This window comes from Lontra canadensis, unplaced genomic scaffold (assembly GCF_010015895.1).
Source record: "Lontra canadensis isolate GAN:19392208 unplaced genomic scaffold, GSC_riverotter_1.0 scaffold5, whole genome shotgun sequence".
In the NCBI taxonomy this organism is placed as follows: domain Eukaryota; kingdom Metazoa; phylum Chordata; class Mammalia; order Carnivora; family Mustelidae; genus Lontra; species Lontra canadensis.
This window is the reverse complement of record NW_022630999.1, coordinates 40,814,865-40,836,550: the sequence shown is the minus strand read 5'-3', so window position 1 is coordinate 40,836,550 and position 21,686 is coordinate 40,814,865.

Here is a 21,686-nt window from a genome sequence, read left to right as displayed (position 1 = left end):
GCAGAGAGAGAGAGAGGAGGAAGCAGGCTCCCTGTTGAGCAGAGAGCCCAATGCAGGGCTCGATCCCAGGACCCTGGGATCATGAACTGAGCCAAAGGCAGAGGCTTTAACCCACTGAGCCACCCAGGAGCCCCTTGTACGACTCTATTAATCAGACCAATGAGACTGCAGCCTTGATCAGCTTCGTGTTTCCTTGTTATTAGCATATTCTCCACAGAACTGCTAGTTCAGTCATGACAGCAAGGGCCAAGATTCTGAGGTTGTGTCCAGGAGCAGTGGAAAAGCATGTCAACATTGATTAATAATGTCTGCCCAGGGATGGGGAGAGGGCAATGGTACCTTTTATTTGCTATCTCCATACTAGGTCATTGCTTCATTAGTGGTAAACTTACCGCTTTATGACTATAGACCACTATTCATGCATGTTAGAAGCAACAGCTCCTCCAACATTTTAGGGACTGAAAATGTTTCCTACTGGTAGAATGCATACTAAATCCTAAGTACCCTGAGCATATTATTTTGTTATTTTAACTATTAAAAAAACCCCAAAACTCTAGGCTTATCTAGTAAGACCCACCCTGCTTCCTCTATGACTCCTTTGCTGATTTTGCCTTATCTTTTTCTCTAATTGCTGCTTGGAAGGGTCAGGTTCCTCTGTGTGTACCGGTGGGAGGGGGAAGAAATCGGGTGGTGTGGGTAATGCTAGGAATGGCCTACAAATAGCAACTTCCAGTTCTCAAGAAGGGAAGTAATGCTGGGCTGAGGGAATGAACTCTTCTGCTTCTATGGGAAGGGTTTTGCTCACTTACCAGGGATCTGGTAGAGTCAATCGTCGGTCTTCCGAATTTCTCTTTCTGCCCCTTGCTACTCATACTTGAAGGTCCCCTGCTCTCTGATGCTTCACTGATGACTTCTCCCCATCCCCACTCCAGACAGAATTAGCCACTCCTTTCTCTGTTTTCTCATATTACTTGGTACACACACCCTCTGTCGTAGCAAATATCAAATGATTTTTTTTTAAAGTAGGCTCCACGCCAAAGTGGGGCTGGCACTCGTGACTCTAAGATCAAGACCTGAACTGAGATCAAGAGTTGGGTGCTTAACTGACTGAGCTACCCAGGTGCCCCTCAAATTACGTTTCAATTGTTTATGTGTGTGTCATGTTTTCAAGTTGAGCTTTTGAAAAACTACTACCCAATGAACATTTTACATACGTTATTTCATTTGGTTCTTAAAATAAGCCTAAGAGGAAATAGGCAAAGAGCAGCTAAATATCATGCTGCATTGTAAGGTAAATGCTTGACAGAAACAGGGATGAAAGTAGGTCATGTTTTATGTGTATAAGTAGCCCAGTGCTTGGCATCGGCCATGGGAGTGGAGGGTATGCCAATAAATGGTCATCAAATGCATAAGTAATTAAGTGAATAAGCTATATCCTACAAGCTACAAGGAAACCTTTTGATTTCTAGCTGTAAACATGTCCTTTCAGTTACTCTCACAGCTCTGAGCATGCTGCAGACTTTAATTCAAACCAGACCTAAATACCTAGGAAGAGGAGGATATATCACAGAACAAAATTATTGGAAACAATGCAGCTAACCACCTCACTTTAGGTCATCTAGTGAGCCTGGCATTCCCAATAATGTTCTTCTCATCATAATGATTATTTAAAGATTTGATTTAAAATGTTAATACTGCAGTGTCAGAAAGGTACAAACATGAAGAGAAGATGGAATAAAAGAAGGCTTTGTTTCATCACATGAATTAAGCTTTGTCACGCACTGTGCTCAGACGAGAGGTTTTCTTTTGCTAAAATAGACTGACCTAAGGAACTTTGATGGAAAACTGATTTCCCTATGTTTGTACAGTCTTCATCGATGACTAGCTTTTGGTACCATTATCTTCCACTGCCCCAAAGGAGTATGTTGCTCTGATTTTAACGAACAAATGTATTTTACAACTAGGGTAGCTTTGATTTAACGATCCATTGTCCGCTGTGTCATTAATAAATGGAAGTCAGGTGTCTGAGTTAGTTTTTGGCTTGGCTTTGCTGCCATGTGGGTTTTTCCATCACTAGGTCTTCTTTCACAGTTATCATTTGGGGGTTAAGCGGGGTGGGGGGTAGAGTTTGGGAGTGGTCCTGTGCTTCCAGGGTGCTGCACCAGGAATGCTGGACTCCCCAGGGTCCATGAGCTCACCCTGTTTCCATGTGTCACCACACATGTGTTGGATCCTGGTGGAAAAAATAGTTGGGTTTGAGTGGAAATAGCAGGGAGTGGGACAGCTGCATTTCAAAGCTTTTCATTTCCTTTTCCTCTGCATCTAGCATATGGCTCAAACAGCATTGCTGACTATATGGTTCTTTGTAGCTTCCCCCTTCACTTCATTTTCTCTTTCACCCCTGTGCTGACACAGTCCCTAATCTTAAAAGCCAAATAACATTTCCATTGTCTCTTAGGAATATGAGTTTTATTTGGATTCACACAATTTAAGAAATTCAGGCTTTTAGGAATTCTGATGTAACCTAGGAGTATTTTTCAAATGATCATCCACTATAAAATTTTTTGTCTTTACCTTTTTTTGGGGGTAGAGTGGACAGAGGTTTGGGAAGAGGCATTTTGACATGTGATGGTCCTGTGGTAGTAGAAATGGAGATTTGTTTTCTGGTCCTAACTCTGCCTCTGATGAAATGACTATTTCAGACACGTCATTTAAACTTCTGTGTCTGTAGAACAAGTTGAAGGCTAATTAGATGACTTCTAAAATCCTTTACAGATTTAAAAGAAAAAAGATTCTGGGATTTTATTTATTTAGTTTGAGATTTTTGTTTGTTTCCTAGGATTTGAGTGAAAAAGAATTTGGAGGAGATACAAAGTGTGAATAGGACGGTATTTATACAATATGGATTATCTACCATAACCATACTCTCAATTGATTTGTTGTTCTATACATTTTCTGTGAATCAGATTCTTTAAAATTATCTGTAGTTCATAATGTGTTTAGATCTGTTGGAATATAATTAGATCCACTTGAATGACTTTCAGATTGACCATTAAATCATCTCTGAAACTATATTAGTTTAAAGAAAATAGAACCTTAGTGTCTTCTTAAGAAGAAACAGAATCATTTGTGTTAGGAAGAAACTTGCTAGAATAGATCAGTCCGGGAATTTGTGCTCAGGATTCTAGCCTTTATTATATCTTCCCTTCCTTAATTTTATACTTGATTTGCTACTTTAGCCTTCAACAATCACTTTGTCTCTCTAGGCCACACACAGATTGCCCAGCTAATAAATAGTGGCATTAATTCAAAATTGTGTAGAACTTAAGGGTTACAGAATAAATTTCTGTAACATGTTTTGAGATATTCCAAGAAAAAATGATAAGGACAATGTCTTTAGTTTCATTTTCCTCTTCATGCTATTAAAAACGTTCAACATGAGAAATGCGATTTCTGCCTTCCAAGCCGAACTTTTGAGGATGTTTATGATATTAGCAACACTTTTTAAAAGAAAAATCCATCAGGTATTTATTAAGTATAAGCATTCACATTATTTATTAAGCTTCATATCATTAGTATTAAGTTCCCCCCTGTTTTCCTGGGAACTGTCCAATTTCTTTGTATATCTTGGTGATTAAAGGTATCCTATACCCACTAACAAGAGAGTGACTTCACTTTGTGCCAAATAGAAACTCTAATTCTCCTTAGAGAGTTTAAATTATTATATTTTGTGTAGACTGGATCAGAAGGATGTCTTTCTTAGTTCTATGAAGGCCACTTTTATCCAAGGACTTTTATTCCCTGGCTGAATTTAGCCATAAGTGTCCTTTAAAGATGAATAGTACTGATGATTGATAAATAAAATCAGCATAGCAATCCAGAGACTCTGTTCTTTATCTTTGCCAGGGGATTTTCAAATCCACATATCTTTGCAGATTATATACTTATCTCCAGGGATGAATAATTTAAAACATCAAAAACTCACTTTGCTTTGAAGTGGCTGCATGTGAACTAACTACATGATTGCCATCCAGATCCTTTATTATTTTATTTTTTCATGGTTTTCAAATGTTACAACAATTGAAGGCCTGCTGGGTCAGGAAGATGGGCATTTTATCTGCTGATATGTATCCAGGTTTGAGCAGGGACTATCTCAGTCTGTTGAGACCTCTATAACAGAATACCATCGACTGAGTGGCTTATTAGCAACAGAAATTTATATCTCACAGTTTCAGAGGCTGGGAAGTTCAAGATTGAGGCACCTGCCATAGGCCTTCTTTCCGGTTCATAGATGGCTATGTTGTCATTACGTCCTCACATGATGGACAGGGCAAGGGAGCTCTCTGGGGTCTCTTTTATAAGGGCACTAATCCCATTCATGACGGCTCCACACTCAAGACCTAATCACCTCCCAAAGGCCCTTTCTCCCAACTGGAAATTAGGATCTCAACATACTAATTTGGTGGGAGACATGTTCAGTCTATAACAGGGACATAATTGCAGGACTCTTTAAGAAAAAACAGGAAGTACATATGAAAATGAATATATATTTAGAAAAAAGAAATCATATACATGTAAAATGTAAGAGCTGACAAGTGCCTCAAATTAAATCAAGTACTGGAAATTAAATTGCCCTTTCCCCAGTATTTTTGGGTGTATGCTCTTCGATTACCTCTTCTCATATCAACAAATTTAAAATTTTTGTATCATTTTTTGTAGAGAAAATAGGATAAAATAATCTTTGTTAATCACTAGAATGGTCGATTGAAATTTGTTTTTTTTTTTTTATCATTGTGTGTTTACAGATGTTTATTTCCACAAACCAGTTTTAGTCGCGAAAGTTACAGGTTGTTGTCAAATTTAGGAAAACTCTAAAAGTTTCATTATCATAGGCACTCTCTGCAGCATTCCTCCAAACGCAGAAATTTCAATAAACTTTATTTCATGAAGTTGCCTTTGAAAGGAAAAAAATATATAGTGTGTTTATAATTGTATATGCTGCCTTACTGAGTATATGCTTGACAGAAAGAAAACTTCTACTTTCATTAGTCACTTATGGGAACTTCAACTTCCACCCCCAATTTTACAAGTCTGATGACTGGGATGTTTTTCCACAGAGATTTCCTTCTTCACCCACGTCCTTCTGTTGAGGGGTGCTAGAGGACACATTATGTCATTATATAACCTCTAGCTCTGTACATATGTGTTGTGATGCCAGTGAGCACAGGAAACATTAGCAATATTCCCGAAAGCGATTTCTTACCTGGGGATGGCTTGCAGTCATATTTATACACAGAAGTGATTGTGAACCCATGAACATATCTCACTGAAGCCAGAGTAATTGTATTTATACTCTATTCAATTTCTCCTTAATTGGAGAGTAAACATGCCTACAGGAAAGTTACCACCACCAAAATGAAATGTTTAAGTGACTGGTGGGACAAAGAAGTGGAAACAGACAATGGTCTTAATTAACCACTGTTAGAAGATGTCATGTTTTTATATTTTACAGAAATATAAAATCCTCTGAGCAAATTGCTGGCATCCCTCCCAGAGCCTTGGAAGGTACCTATGGAAGTGAGGGTTATGAACTGTATATGCTATTAACTTCAAAAGAAAACCTGAGTCTGGCCAAGTGCCTGGGCTTTTTGCTTTTGGAAATACTCTTCTTTATATCTCTGGTCCAGGTGTAAATAACCCCTAGAGGCACCAGAGCATAGTGTGGATGGCAGGATCTGCAATCATGGTAGCAGGAGTAAACATCTCTTTCCCCCTCCTTTTGTTTCTGGTATTCCCAGAGCCTAGCATTATACTTCCTACACATCATGTGGAGAAGCAGGGAGATGGGCCCATTTTCAGGGTTCAAATCCCACTTTCGTGATCTGGCTTTTGGAAAATTCATTTACGTTTCTGAGTTGCACTTGTAAATTAGAATTAATAATCCATACCTTTAAAGGTTTCTGTAAGGGATGCCTGGGTGGCTCAGTTGATTAATCATCTGCCTTCAGCTCCGGTCATGATCCCAGGCTCCTGGGATTGAGTCCCGCGTGGGGCTCTTTGCTCAGCCAGGAGCCTGCTTCTCCCTGCCTGCTCTGTGTACAGCTCTCCCTGCTTGTGCTCTCTCTCATCCTCTCTCTGAAAAATAAATAAATAGATAAAATCTTAAAAAAAATAAAGGTTTCTGTGAGAATCCAAGGTAATGCAAGTCATTAATTTTTGTGAGCCTTGGTTTACTCTTTTATAAAATGAAATTAATAACAGAGATCTTGAAAGGTCATTTTGAGGATCTGACAAAATAACATATAAATTAACCTGCACAGGGCTTGGACTATAGATAGGATTGGTCAGTAAATCATCTCTTCTTGTGGGACATGCTCATGAAATATTTTTCAGTTCTTTTATACTTCCTAGCCTACCTTGCGGGATGGTTGGCATCATGTGACGATATCTGACTAATGAAATGTGAGGGTAGAAGTGACATTTATGGGCCAAGACAGTTAAAAGCCAATACATTTTCTGTATTCTGCCCTTGATGATGGTGTAGCTAAATACTCAAGGAGCCTGAATCCCTGCATCACTATCAAAGCAGAACTTCACAGAACTTCTGGACTGTATTGGATTTTGTGTGAACATGAAATAAAATTGTGTTAAGGCATTGTGACTTGGTTTTTTTTTTTTTATTTCTGTAGCTTAGCCTAGCATTATATGTCATTATTACTGTTGTTCTTTTTTTCATTAGTGTTACTTTTGAATTGAGCAGAACAATTCACAAACATTGGCACTTTTAGTGGTACACAGAGCCGGAGTATTGGCTCCTATACTCGGCAATGGGGACATAAAAATGTTATTGTTGCACATAAAACACCTGGTTCTTCACAAACATAGATTCCAAGGAGGTCAAACTAAAATAAAATAAGAAGGAGGAAAAAGTGCATTAAATTTTCCATTTGGCTCACCAGCTAATCCTCTTTATCCAGGCTACCTTATTTCCTTGAATCCCTGACTCCAAGAGTCAATGCATATTTTCATGACTTATTAAAAAATGACGTCCCTTTCTACCAAAGTTTTGGAAGTGGTGTTTCCTCCCTTCTAAATTTCATTGGCTCAGCAATGCTCCATGCCTTAATAAAAGGTCTAATTAGAGTGTTGTGTGTACCACCTTTGCCATTAAGAATAAACCCCATAGTCAAAAATCCTTAGATGGGCAGCTGGGCATTCAGAGTTTAGCCAGCAGCAGGCACTAGCATAGAGTCAATATCTGTGTTTTTATTTTTGGAGGGGCCATCACTTAAACTGCATTGAAAACCTCCATTTAACTACTTTTTTAAATGGTGTGACTAAAACCTGATGCCAGATGCCTGTTCTGTTGGGAAGACTGGTAGAAATGCTAGCTTTTCTTGAGACTGGTAGAAATGCTGGGCTGTTTCTTAGATCCTTTGCAGTTGTTACCAAGAGCTCCCAGAAATAGGCATAATGCAAGGGACCCGTGCAAATTATGGCAGGATGTTAGGAGTACCTGAAGGAGTTTAGGACATGCTACCCCCAAATATGCCATTTTGGAATCTGGATTGTTTTGAGCTGGAGGCACCTGAAAGCAGCAGATGCAGGAAGAGCTCTCTGACTTAGCCTTTTCTTATTTCTTTTATTTTTAAGATTAAAAAAAAAATCTATTGAGAGGGAATAAGAGAGTGCATGAGCTATGGGGGAGAGGCAGAGGGAGAGGGAGAAGCAAACTCCTGGCTGAGCTGAAAGCCCAACATAGGACTCGATCCCAGAATGTTGGGATCATAATCCGAGACAAGGGCAGACTCTTAACTGACCAAGCCACCTAAAAACAGGCCATGAGAAAGATACCTTCCCTGTAGCAGGAAGAGACAAACCATCTCTTAGGGACAGAGGCTGGAAATTAACACTGAAATGGAGCTGTGCAAACAAACGGACTCAGATAAGCTCATCTTATCTGAGATGATAAGAGATGATAAGAGAGAGACCTCTCCCTGTCTCTCCCTGTACTTCCACAACCTACTGCCTCTAGCTCAGACCACATTGTCTTATTATTTTCCACAACTTACCATTTCTTTGTCCAAAAGGTATAAATGCTTTCTGCTCCAGTCACTTCTTCAGCTTCTTATTGTCTCGTGAAGTCCACTCTCCCACCCTGCATGCATTTGTCAGTTTCTAATAAAATTTACATGCTTTTCTCTGGTCAATCTGCCTTGTATCTATTTAATTCTTAAGCCCAGCCAGAGATCCTAAAGGGGTAGAGGAGAATTTTTCCTCCCTTACATTACCACGGTAATGTCAGTTTGGAAATTCATGTCAGGATCCAGAGAAGAGGCAGTCGCACAGGTCAGGACGTTAGGAAGTGAGGCGGGACATAAATGCTTTGGGAAATAGGCCCTGAACCAAGGAAGAGAGGGGAATCTTGTTCTTTCTGAAAGCTGCCTGCCGGTGGCAGGCTGGCAGCAGGGGTGAGGGGCAGGCTGCCGGCATAACGATATAGAATTAAGTTAGACTCTCAGTCCAGTTTGAGAAAAGGGAGAATGCTTTTGACACATAGGAAAAGTTTTTTGTTTTTTGTTTTTTTAAAGATTTTATTTATTTATTTGACAGAGAGAGATCACAAGTAGGTAGAGAGGCAGGCGGAGAGAGAGGGGGAAGCAGGCTCCCTGCTGAGCAGAGAAACCGATATGGGGCTCGATCCCAGGATCCTGGGATCATGACCAGAGCCGAAGGCAGAGGCTTTAACCAACTGAGCCACCCAGGCACCCCGACACATAGGAAAAGTTTTAATGTTCACTCAAGATGTTATAAAAGAAATACAGCTGCATGGACTTAAAAAATATTATCACTTGACAGCATTTGAGGTTAAGGGTTTTTTTGTAAGCCTAAATATAGACAGAGGGCTTTATTATCAGCTTAATATGGTCTTTGGTTCCAGACATTCCATGATGGAAAAAAAGAGCAAAGACAGAAACAAACAAACAAAAGCACACAAACCAAGCAAAAAGTTCCCATACATCTAATGAGACTCCTTAAATCTCCAAATGAGCCGCTGTGATGTAGAAATTCTTGGATCGTCGTAACAAGTGGGTCTAACTCAAAAAGTCTTTTGGACAGTCATGAGCTATGAATGTACATTCAGAAGGATTTGAAGAAATCTACACAATAAATTGCAGATACATTTCTAATAGGGAGAAATGCAGAGGGACAGAAGAGGCAGGTATTCTGAAATTAGGAAGAGTCTCTGTGCCTGTGTTATGGGCAAAATCACCATCCAGAACTCTGACAGCTTTGCTTTACTCATAGATGCAGAAGACACCTAGTTCCCCTGAAGCAAGTAAGAACTCCTCCAGGAAAAGGAGAAGAAAATACATGCCCACAGGCTGTAGTGTGTTTCCCTCTTTCTTGAGCAGCTGCCTCCTGCAAGAGACCTGCCCACGGTCCTCCCTCCGGTCAGTTCAGTTTGGTTAATCACCTGCAGGCAACTACCTGGGCTCCAATTCTTTCCTAAAGTGGGGGTTTGCAAAATGTAGCATTGGAATCACCTGTCCACTTTATCACAGCACAGATTGCTAGCCCCACTCCCAGAGTTTCTGAGGTAGTTGTTCTGGTTGGAACTCCGGAATTGGCCTCTCCAGCTGGTCTCCTGGACATGCCCTTGCTGCTGGTCAGGCAGTCACCCTTGAAGAAATGCTGCGGTGATATATACAGTAGAGGTATTTTTATAGCAAATTATATTTATTAACAAAGTGAATCCTTTTCTGTGATCTCAGAGCATGCCTGCCAATCACTTTCTCTTGCTAGATGCTGAGCCCTTAAAATGTGTCTGAAGATGTGTGAATTATGAAATGACTGAATCTTTCAAGTGTTGGACAAACCATACAGGGCCAGATTTTCTAATTTTGTCCTTTATTGCCTTTCTATTGGACTTTAAACAGTTTCACCATTTGTGTTCCAATGCCATATCCCTGGACTTGGTGGAAAAGACTCTCATCCCCTCCAGTCAAGTAGCTGTTTATCAGGGACAGGCTCTTTCTTCCTTGTTTTTCCTCTTCACAAGTAAGGATGATAGCCTAAGGAATACAGTAACTTTAGTAAACCCATCATACATAGACAGGATATTATAACCTGTTCTATTTATCTTCTCTCCATATCAGAAACAGCACTACTCAGTCCTGGGTGTTCTTCTCTTCTGTTATTTGATCGTCTATTATTTTTTCCTCAATGGAAAACATGATATCATCCTCACAAATGAGAATCTAGTTGAATTCCTTTTATTCTGAAAATTCTTTTTTCGTTTCTCTAGGTTCATGACAAGGTAGCATCAGTCATTTTGTGTCACATGGTGTCTCGTGCTTGCTTTTTGCATTTGCTTGTTTTCATTGTATATATATATATATATTTTACTGTGGAAATATGTGCATAGCAAAGTTTACCCTTGTAACCAATTTCAAGGGTATAATTAGGTGGCATTAAGTACATTTAAGTGTTGTGCTACCTTCATCAATACCCATTTCCCAAACTTTTTCATCATTCCAAAGAAACCCTGTGCCCATTAAACACTTCATTCTCCTCTCCCACCAGTCCCCAATGACACCTCTTTTACTTTCTGTCTCAATGAATGACCATTTCTAGGTGCCTGTAGATATTCAGTGGAATCCTACAATATTCCCCCTATTGTGTCTGGCTCGTTTCACTTATAAGAACCTTGTCTTGTTTTCAAGGTTAGTCTCTGCTCTTGTCCTCTGTTTTTCTTCTTAGATCTCTCTGATGGTGTTTGTATTTTCTGTCGTGTTCTTTCTCATAAGAAAGCTGTTGTTATTTTATGACCTACCTTCCTTCCTACTCTCATGCCACCCCTCTTTTTTTTTTTTTTTTTAAGAAAACTGGGTGTCCCTATACTGAAGGTGAGGATATTCTGGAATCGTTAATTTTGTTTGTCTTTTACTAGCAGGTGAAGAGAGTTTTGTGTGCTGATTATTCATTCTGTGACTCAGGAGCAGGCCTTCTCTGAAATCTCTGCTCTCATCTTGATGCATAACCAGCCACCATAAGCAGAGTTGTCCGAGAACATTTTAGGTGTCTCTGGGAATTTTCCAAGAGCTTTCTAGACCCTTTTAGAATAATCTCTAAAGCTGAGGACTTCAGAAATAGGATAAAAAAGAAAAAAGTAGGGGGTGCCTGGGTGACTCCGTTGGTTGAGTGTCCAAATCTTGGTTTCAGCTCAGGTCATGATCTCATGGATCATGGGGTGGAGGCTCACATATGGGCGCCAGGCTCAGCAGGAAGTCTGCGTGGAGATTCTCTCCCTCTGCCCCTCCCCCCACTCACAGTCTCTCTGTTTCTCTGTAAAATAAATAACTCTTAAAAAAAAAAAAAAGAAAAAGTACCTGTTAAAAGTCATATTGCATGGGCTCATCTGTAACTCAGCACCTCTTTACACTTTAAAGTGGCTATTTTTTTTTTTCCCTCAAATGATGAGTGAAGGAAGTTAGGTACTAAGGAGGTGAAGAAGTTTGAAAGATGGGAGAGACCTGCATTTTGCCTCAGATAGTCTGTCCCTCCCATGTGACAGGGCAGCAGCACGTGAACCTCTGTCAAAGGGGAGAAAACCAACAATCTCCTAGATGCAGTTAGAACTGGAGGTTACCACTGCTTTTGATTACATAAGAGTTCAGGCTGTGTATCCATTTGTTAAAGCTGCCTCCAAGGAAAGTAACTAGCACAGCTAAAAGCACTAGATCCAAAGAAATCAAGTTTTCACCAATATGTTTTCACCAATAGCAGTGGGTTCATTTTACATTCTTTAAAAGTCACACTAACTTAAAAATTGCTTGAAAATTAGGCTGTGCTCAATGATTGCCCCACTATCAGAGGATATCTAGTATCCAGTCAAAGACTATTCTGTTCATAATTATTTCATATATATATATACATATGTATATATATATATATATATATAGAACTCTGCACACATAATTTGAAAAAGTCTAGGTAGCTACTAGTTTTTTCTTTTTCAAAATTGCATTTTGGTACTAATGAGTGAGTGAAATTATAGCAAATAGGACTCTCCCTTTTTTTTTTGTATATGACAAACTCCATGCACCCAGAAACTATAGAGACTATGCATGTTTTAACTGGATTTGTAATTCAGTAGGCAAGCTTGGCTTCTTTCCTAAATTCAAAGTTACTTCAGCAAAGTGGGAAACACAAATAAAACTATATATGCTTTTTTTATAAGCAGATAAAACAGAAAGCACTTACCTGGAAATATCAGCTTGCACATTCATTTTGCCTCAAACCTTGATATTACATTAACCCAGTCATCATCATGCATCTAGAAAATTATGTTTGAAAAATGGCTCACACTACAGAACAAGGAATGAGGAGGAGATTGCAAAGTTAGAAGTTTTATTCCTCTGCCTATCTTGAAACTCCGCTTCCAGTAAGAACTTGAAGCATTTAATCTGCGTTGCTGCTCTATTTTCCAGCAGGGAGCTTCTTAACAGTTATTATAAAGAAAGTTTTCTATTTTGAGTTCTTCATTCAGTCTCTAATACCTTGAGCACTAAGATAATTTAACTCAATTCAGCCAAACAAATATTTGAAAGAAACTTTGTTAAGCCCTGCTTCCTATTTGAAGATTAGTGAGCAAAATTCTTCCTGGTAAAATGTTCACAACTTGGCAAGGTTAAGGGGGAAAACAAGGTGAGCACACGCATTTAGTTAATACAATGCAAGAAGGTAAATGCCAAGGGAGAGTGCAAAGTGCTCTCAGGGTTTGAATGGCAGGAGAGGTCAGGCTCCCTGGGAGGGATAAGAAAAAACTTAGTGATAGCATTTGATATACATCTGGATTCTCTAAATTGACTGTGCTTCAGGATTATCTGAGGATGTGTTAAAATACAAATTGCTAGGCACCATACTCAACATTTTCCATTCAGGATGTCTGAGGTGGAGCCTGAAAATTTTTATTTCTAATAAGTTTCCAGGTGATTCTCATAGTGCTTTTTCAGAGACAGTGCTTGGAGAACGATTACCCTACAAAGTCTGAAGAAGAATGGAGAAGCTTTCTCCCAGAGAAAGAGATGAGCATATTGGAGAGGCAAGAACTGAAGGGCACTTTAAATAGTAATAAAGATGCCTAATGTTTTGAGCTTGCCTTTTTTTTTTTTTTTTTTTAAGATTTTACTTATTTATTTGGCAGAGAGAGACCACAGTAGGCAGAGATGTAGGCAAAGGAGAGGGAGGAAGCAGGTTCCCTGCTGAGTAGAGTCTGAGGTAGGGCTCAATCCCAGGATCCTGAGATCATGACCTGAGTCAAAGGCAGAGGCTTAACCCACTGAGCCACCCAGGTGCCCTATTTTGAGCTTTCTTAATTTTGCCAAGGAGGAGATGAGGTTCAAAGAGGTTAAAGGGCTTGCTTGCCATCATAGCCAATAAACAGCTGAGTCAGGATTTGAACTCATGGAGTCCACAACCCAGAAGATGATGTCTAACCGCTATGATGAATAGTAGCAATCAGTACAGCTTCACTGACACATTTTGTGGGAGTCCCACAGTAATGGGAGTTCAGGCTTAGCATACAGGTTGCAGATAGGTTTCAGAGGGCTTAAATGCCAGGGCAAGGAATTTCATACTCAGGATGTTTAATAGAGATGTGTTGAAAATTTTTTATCAAGATTGACTAGAAGAGGCAAAAGGATGGAAGCCTAGTAAGAAGTCTTCCATGACAGTCAAGTAAAAGGAAAGGAAGTCAACTAGGGTAATTGCAATTGAACTTGTGATAGACACGAGCTATTTTGTGGGTCAGCAATAGTGGTGATTCCCAGTCTCTACTGTGATTCCATAATTCCAAAGATTTTGTTAATGAAGCAAACTGGATTTAACCAAGCAAAGAAAAATGAAAAAGGTTCCATCAGAGGTTATTATTTTTCCCATTATAATGCATTCAGATTATAACAAACAGTTGATAATCATCTAGGGCTCAAAGTCACATTATTGTCCCGGTTGTGATAAGAAGCAGCAAATGAGCAGATCTATAAAATTTTACTGCTTTCAGTTGGAGATCTTTGTTACTACACCCACATGCAAGGTCAGTTATGTGATGGACATTTTAAATTTAAGTCTGATCTACAATTCATGTTCAGGAATTTTTTCTGATGCCATCAAGAGCCAGTGGAATGTTTTAATAATCCTGGGATAATAAGTTACTTTGCTGATGTAAAATAATTCCAGCTCAGAAAAATCCCTGTCGTTTTGTGGGTAAATATGTAATTTACACTAGGTATTTAACTGAATATATCTTTACTGTCTTACAGTTAAAAAAATACAGCATTTTGCTACCTGATAAGGTGTGGGTGTGTGTGTGGGGAGTGTGGGCCTGTGAATAGGAGCGGCGGAAGACTCTCTAAATTCAGGCCAGGGGAGTATTAAAACAAGACAGGAAGTTGGGAGAAGAGTCCCATTGGGAAGAATTTGGTGCTGAAGGAGAAGTAGATTAGGACACGTTTGTTGGGATGTCTCTTGAACTCAGGACTCCAAGGCAGGGTATTGTTACCTATCAGCCTTTATGAAAACAAGAAATATTGAGACTTTTTAGAGTCAAGAAAACCACATTGTTATTTCTCTGCCATGTGAAATATTTTAACTTTTATAATGCAGCTTTTAAATAAAATAAAACTTTTCTAATGTGGATCAGAACGTTCCACTTGTACTCTCTGTCACTGCCCATACCCCTAAGCCCATGGAAAGAAAGGGAGAAAAAAAAAAGATGGAGGTTTCTTTTCCACCTAACTATGGTGGCCTACATGTATGTGGTCATGAAATAGTTAAGCAACAGGCCGCTGGTAGTTGTAGCTACAGAAAGCTCCCAGTGAGGTGAGCCATTTTTGCACAACAGGATCCAGTTTCTCTCCATAGTACAGTCCATAGTACTACTCCCCATAGTACTGCCCCAAAGGCAGTCATTCTCCCATTGTCAAAAGCCAGGGCACCTGAAGGCAGTCATTCACAGAGGGCTTGGAGAGTCTTTCTCTATAAGTCTCAGTATGTCTTCCCTAGCAAATTAGGAAGAACAATGGCAAGAACTATAAATACAATTTGTTATGTGTATTTGGAAATTGACTTCTGAGTAGTTACCATCAAAGATACTGACTATGCACTGGGAATGAGCACGTCAACCTTGCTAAAGGAACTAATAGCCTTGACACATACTAGGGTAGAAAATGGAACAGCCCCAGTGTAGAGGACTCCAGCAGATAACATGTGACTAAGATGATGAGAAAAAAAGAGGGCACAAGTAGACCTTAGCGGGTGTACGATTCTCAGTAGCTAAATGCAGCAGATGCATTATTCTTAGCCACACATGGCTACACGAGTCACCATTCTCTAAAGAGGAAGAATCCGAAAGAATGCTAGAGGGGAGAGTAACCCCAAACTCGATATTACTGACAATGAATATATGTAGGTATGCATGTATTTGCTTAAATGAGCTGTTAGGGAAGCTCTGTTTATTATTCCTCAGTGGGGGCTGAGTCATCAACAATTAAATTTCTACTGGCTTCCTGGAGTCCACAAGTAACCGAATGTGGTGTGTTGATAAGCAGAACCCAGTGGATCCAAGCAGCATTTGCAGCCCAGGCTGTGGTACCCAGCAGAGGGATGAGGGAGCATCCTCATGTGTCTGAAGCTCCGGGAGCCTACAGCCAGAGTCCCTGTAGCCCTGGCATCTTGACGGAGCACACCTGGGGACAAATGAAAGTTTTAAGGATGAACCTTTAGTTCAAGGTTAACTAGAGAGCCTGAAGCAGGGTGATGAAAGCTGTTACATCTTGTAATTAAAAGGGTTTGCTGTGTGGTTGGCTGACATAGTTACTAAACGGCCTGCGTGAAATGACATGCAGCACTCTGCAGTTACTGTGAATTATCTTATATCATCATCATGCCTTGGAAAGACAAAGGAAATGCAGGGAGAAGCTTTTAGCAGCAATTTGTAGCAAAGATGTTTGGAATAAGAACACATTGCTTGTTACCACTGGCTCTTATGTTGATCACCTAATTGCAAATTGGCTTTCATTAATGTCTGGATACCCCTGAGATAATCTTCTATATTTTCTAGTCTGATATCCTATTTATATGTATATTGAACATACCTGTACATACAGAGTTGTTTTTTTTTTCTTTCTTTTCATAGGCATTAAATGGCACCATTTTTTCCTTTTTACTTGGAGGCAGGAAAATAAGACTCATGAGCCATGGGGCTGTATTTTGAACTCTAGCTCATAGATAGAATATAATATAAAAATGAAAGTGTTCTAAAAGGCAATACATAGATCTTTATGCACAGAAAAGCCTACCATCAAGTCCAAAATTCTGGGGAAGATATTTGCTGCTTTTAAATATTGCTCTTCTCTTATCATGGTCCATCCTGGCATTGTGACCTTCTGTCCTTAAAGGTAGTCAGGCTTGAAGCCACACTTCGCTTGCTGCGTTCTAAAGGGGACTGTCATCTTCTGTTCATGAAAAAGGACAATACTCAGCTGTTGCTCGTCAGTGTACAAAAACTAGAGAACAGTCTGCCTGGTTAACCTGGCTCCTAGGTGTGTACCATTCTCCCTAATCCCATGGAGCATGCAGGATTGACACCTGAGTACATCGAGCTTAAGCGGACCAGTTTCCAGTTGGCTAGTTAGCGCAGTGTTCTACCAAAGTAAAGTCACAAATGTACACGTGGGCTTGGGCAGATGTTTTCCTAGTCCTTCTCCTCCTTCTCTTTAAGCTTTTCTCTAATGTAAAATAGGTTTTCTATAGAAAATCACATAGTAAGAAAAAAAAGTATAAAGAAAACAATTACCCTTCCTCTAGTCTGAAATAACCGATGTTTTACAACCTTTTAATCCATTTTTTTCCCAGATTTATTTCTATTTTCTGATACTTCCAGATATATTTATTAATTCATTATCTAAAATGAACATGTATGTTTACCAGTCGGGAAATGTTCTGAGCCTATAAGGACTGATTAAAAAAAAAATCTTTTAGGTCAAGATAGCATATAAATTACAAATTCCTTTTATGAATTCACTTGTTAGGGCAAATTGAGTGGGCAAAGTGGGCAAAGAAAATGCACAATTGTCAATCTATTATTCTATTTGTTGCTTAATACAGTGTCAATGTGTATCTCTGGTTTTATGGGTTTTGTTTTTGTGTTTTTTTTGTTTTTTTCCTTGTTTTTGTTTCTATTTTGTTTTGTTTTGTCTACTTAAAATACCACAATCACCTTGATTTTGAATCTACTATTCCCATAATTTTCTCTCTCATAGCTTTGGGTTATATATTTTAACTGTCTTAATCAATTTATCTTATCTTGAAGTATATTTAATTCAACATGTATCTTTTATGAAAAACAAATATGTCTTATAAAATGTAATCTTAGGGAAATAAAAAGAATACACTCAAGTAATAAGGAAGCAGGGTAAAAGAAAAGCCATGAATATAGCTTGAATTTTCAGTCTTACCTGTTTCATTAAAACCCTCTTTAATCTCAGGGGTGCCTGGGTGGCTCAGTTGGTTAAGCATCTGCCTTTGGCTTGGGTCATGATCTTAGGGTCCTGGGATGGAGACCCATGTTGGGCTTTCTGCTCAGTGGCGAGTCTGCTTCTCTTTCTCTCTCTCTTTCTCAAATAAATAAATAAATAAATAAAATCTTTTAAAAAAATCCTCTTTAATCTCTGAATCACAGAAAAGAAACATATGTTGTTGTTTTAAAATCACGGCTAAACATTAACTTAGTAGTTTCATTCCTGGCAGCTAAAAAACCCTGTTTCTCTAAAACAAAGGTTCTCCTCTTTATAATGGGCCAAACTTGTCATTATATTTTTCAGAGGCTTTCTAAAAATTAGTCTGCTGAATAAGGTGATAAAACCCTTTATTTCTGATTCAAAAACTTAATGACAGAAATGAAAATGTAGAAGGAAGGAAATAGGTTTTTGTCAATAAGTTTAAGTGGGATTAATGAATGAATCCAGTTTTTGGTCCATAAGCTTTTGCCAGTTGGGGTTTTCCAGTGACTTTCTGGAGGTTTTCTGGTGACTTCTGAGGTTTTCTGGTGACTTTCTCAAATAACTGTTATTATGGAAGCACATGGGTTAACCTGGGCTGCAAACTAGTTTTCTTAGGATACCCTTAAATCAGGAGTTTTAGCTGAAGCCTAAACTAAGCTCACCCAGGATTCAGGCCTACGTGAATAGGTATGAAAAATTTGCAAAAAGGGGGTAGGGGATACGCTGTGTTTATGAGTATCCTGAGCAAAATTTCATTTGCAGAAAGAATAGGTAAGCAGTCCTAGAGAAGAGGGGTGATGCTGTGGCTCCCCCTGAAATTAGTCCCTAACACTCAGACTCATCCCTGGTTCCTGTGTAATAGCTGCAGCAGCTTTGCCAGACAGGGGCCTAGCAGCTTCAGGAGATAGCATTCTCGGCTCAGGGTTGTACAGCCTCAGTATGGGACCTTGGGTCTTCAGCGGTCATCAGCGTTGGCCAACAATTTGAATCTAGGACAGGAGAAGAGAAGGACCAGCAGAAGAGAGGTTTCTTGTGGAACACAGAAAAAACAGTTTTTGAGAATTTTCATACTTCTTGGGAGTAACAGACGCTGATTGGGGCAGAGTCAAGAAGTGCTATTTTGTGATCATTTTTTTCACAACATACTTATTTTTCTGGGTGCAGTGACATAGGAAGCATGAGTTTTCCTCTCACTTAGACTTTGTGCAAGAATAAAGATGAGCCAAGGAGGGTAGACAAATCACCTTAGGAATGTAATGCATTTGAGATGCTCTTAGACAATTTTTATGTAAGTGAATTGCTTGTATTTTACCGATCTGCATGGCCCAAGTCCAGTTGGATATTGGGTAGGATAAGTCATATCTCACATCAGAATGTCTATCAACTAGTAAAATATGATTTATTAAGACTTCATGTGAAGTGTGAGGAATATATACATTAACAGTATGCAAGCAAAGTACGTGTGTCAAATGTCTACCTCCAGTGAATGTGCCCATAACTGTGTGTTAGGCAGTTGTCAATTATGGGCAAAATGGCTACCAGTAACTGTTAAGAGTTGTTACAGATGCTACTTCCTACAGAAGAAATGTGTCTTTCAGGTTCCCATTGAAAGGCTGTCAAGTCCTGGGCTCCCATAAGCAAGAGCTTTGATGGGGATACAGGGCCCAGGTAGCTGGTAGAAAAGATCAGAGGGATAGCTCTGTAGTCAGGGAGATAGAGCTTATCAGGAGAGTATGCTAGGTGTAAGCTCCTGAGGCTGGGGGCCTTATTAGTTTTGTTCACTGCTAGAGCCCCAGCGCCTAGAGTAGTGACACTCACTAAGTTATTGTTGAATGAATAAATGGACATGGAATGGAAACAGTGCAGGCAGCACAGGAACTGGCTTAAAGCAACCTAGATGAGTACAGCTCAGTTTCAACTGAAATTAGAAGTAGTCAAACTAGGAAAGGACCATACAGTCTTCCCCAGGAGGCAAGGAAGATGGTTTTGATTCTGGGGTAGCTGGACAGAAATATTTAAATCGAGTGCCACTGAAAATCCATTTGGACTCTTCATTAGCTACCTATGTCCCCAGTTGCCTCTTTCATGCCTATAGTCAGGAGAGTTTCGTAGAATATCTATTGTGAGAAGGAGTATAGGCTCTGTAGTTATATTAGTTATCTGTTGCTGAGTAACAAAGTTACCCTGAAATGTGGCAACTTATTGTGGAATCCAGGTGTAATTTAACTGGGTGGTTTTGGCTTAAAGTCTTTCATGATAATGCTGCCAAGCAGTTGGCTGGGACTGCCGTCATGTCACGGCTCGACTGGGGTTAATGAGTCTGCTTCCAAGCTCATGCACACAGTGGTTAGTGGATCTCAATTCCTCACTGGCTGCTGGTAGGTCAGCAAGTTCTGATCATGTTAACCTCTTCCTAAGGCTGCTTAGACACAGCACACGGCTTTCTCTGAGCGAGTGATAAGGCAGAGGCTGGAAGGTGGGGAAAAGCCCAAGGGAAGTCACAGTCTCTTATAAACTGATTTCAGAAATGGCATCCCATGATTTGTGCCATATTTTGTTGTTGGAACTTTGGAATAAAGTGTCAGAGAACTGTTCTAGTGTGTGTGAATCCTGGGAGGCAGAGATCATCAGAAGCCATCTTCGAGCCTGGCTACAGTATCAGCTATGAACATTGTTTCAAGAGAGCGTGTGACCCCCCAGGACCCCCCTCTCATCTCACCCCTCAAAATAAAATCCAAAGATCCCTCCCACACATTTCTGCTACAGTATCTGAAATGGAATGCTTCTGAAGCCATGTAATTTTGGCCCCAAGGTCAGAAATTTATTTCTAGTCAGCATCTCTGGATCCCTCTTGTCTGTTCAGACTGTCAGAAGGAGCAGAAAGGAGTGACCTTTTCAATTCAGTTTTTATTAGTTCATTTTCTGGGCAGGAGAGTATGGGTAAATAATTTTGATCATGCCAAACTCTCATTTTCTGGCGTGCACCACCTCTCTCTGACGTTGGGATTATCGTCACTGTAGGGGCTCCCTCGAACCTCTAGCACAGCCTTGAGGAAAAGCTCTATCTCTACCTGGAGAGTTTTAGGGCCACGACAGTTGCACAGATCCTGCAAATAATTCAGAAGCCATCTGACAAGTAAAGACTTGCGCCTATATCCTGGTGCAGCTGGAGAGACTTCTGAGATCCACTAGGCGGGCTTTTTCCACGGGCTGAACTTAGTAGGCTGTCCCCTGTTTGGAGTGTTTGTGTCTTCTCAGGACTTGGTGAGGTGTTGATCCTGCGACTGTGTTTCCACAGGTGGGAAAGTTTTGCAGAGTAAGTCCCAGCGTATCCTGTTCAAGATTCACGTTTGAGCACAGATGCAGCCTGAGTCCAGCATTCTGCCTGGGTCGTGTTTTCTCCCTCCCACCGCCAACCCGTCCCTGCTATCCAGATGGGCAGCACCCCAACGCTCCCCACTGCAGACCTGGCTACACCACAAGGAGTTAAAGCTGTCCCTCTGTGCTCTGCTAAGCCACACCAGAGCAAGGGAGGCTCTAATTGCTTCTCTAGAACCGGCAGGGGGATCAGTAGATGGAGTGATCTAATAGTTTTTTTCCACAGCTATTGTTCTGATCACATGAGAGCTATTGGTTGTCCTGATAATCCAAATTTTCCAAACCCTGGTAATTGTCATGGTTTGAGTTTGAATTAACCTTTAAGCCATTTTGTTCCTTAGATCCTTAAAGCTGTTTTACAGTAAAAGTACAAATTGCTAAACTTCAGCTGTTTCGTAAAACCACATCTAGATAATTACAATGGTCTTTTCCATTGCTTAGATAAGCTCTGCTCATATGGACTAATAAACTTTATCTCAGCCTTCTGATGAGGAAGTGTTTTTATTAAACCACTGAGTTTGAGTCTAGCAGTAGAATTCTTTACAGTAACATTAATGTAGGAAAATCTGATTCTAGTTTAAAGGGATGGTCAGGTCACTTATCAAAGTTTACTCTGGTCTAAATTCCAATTAACTTAATACTTTTTTCTTCAGTAAATCTTATTATAAGGACATTGCCCAAATTGTAGACTAGTTATAGAAGTCATTTCTGCCAAGAGCTAAGAAAGTCACAATTTAAAGGATT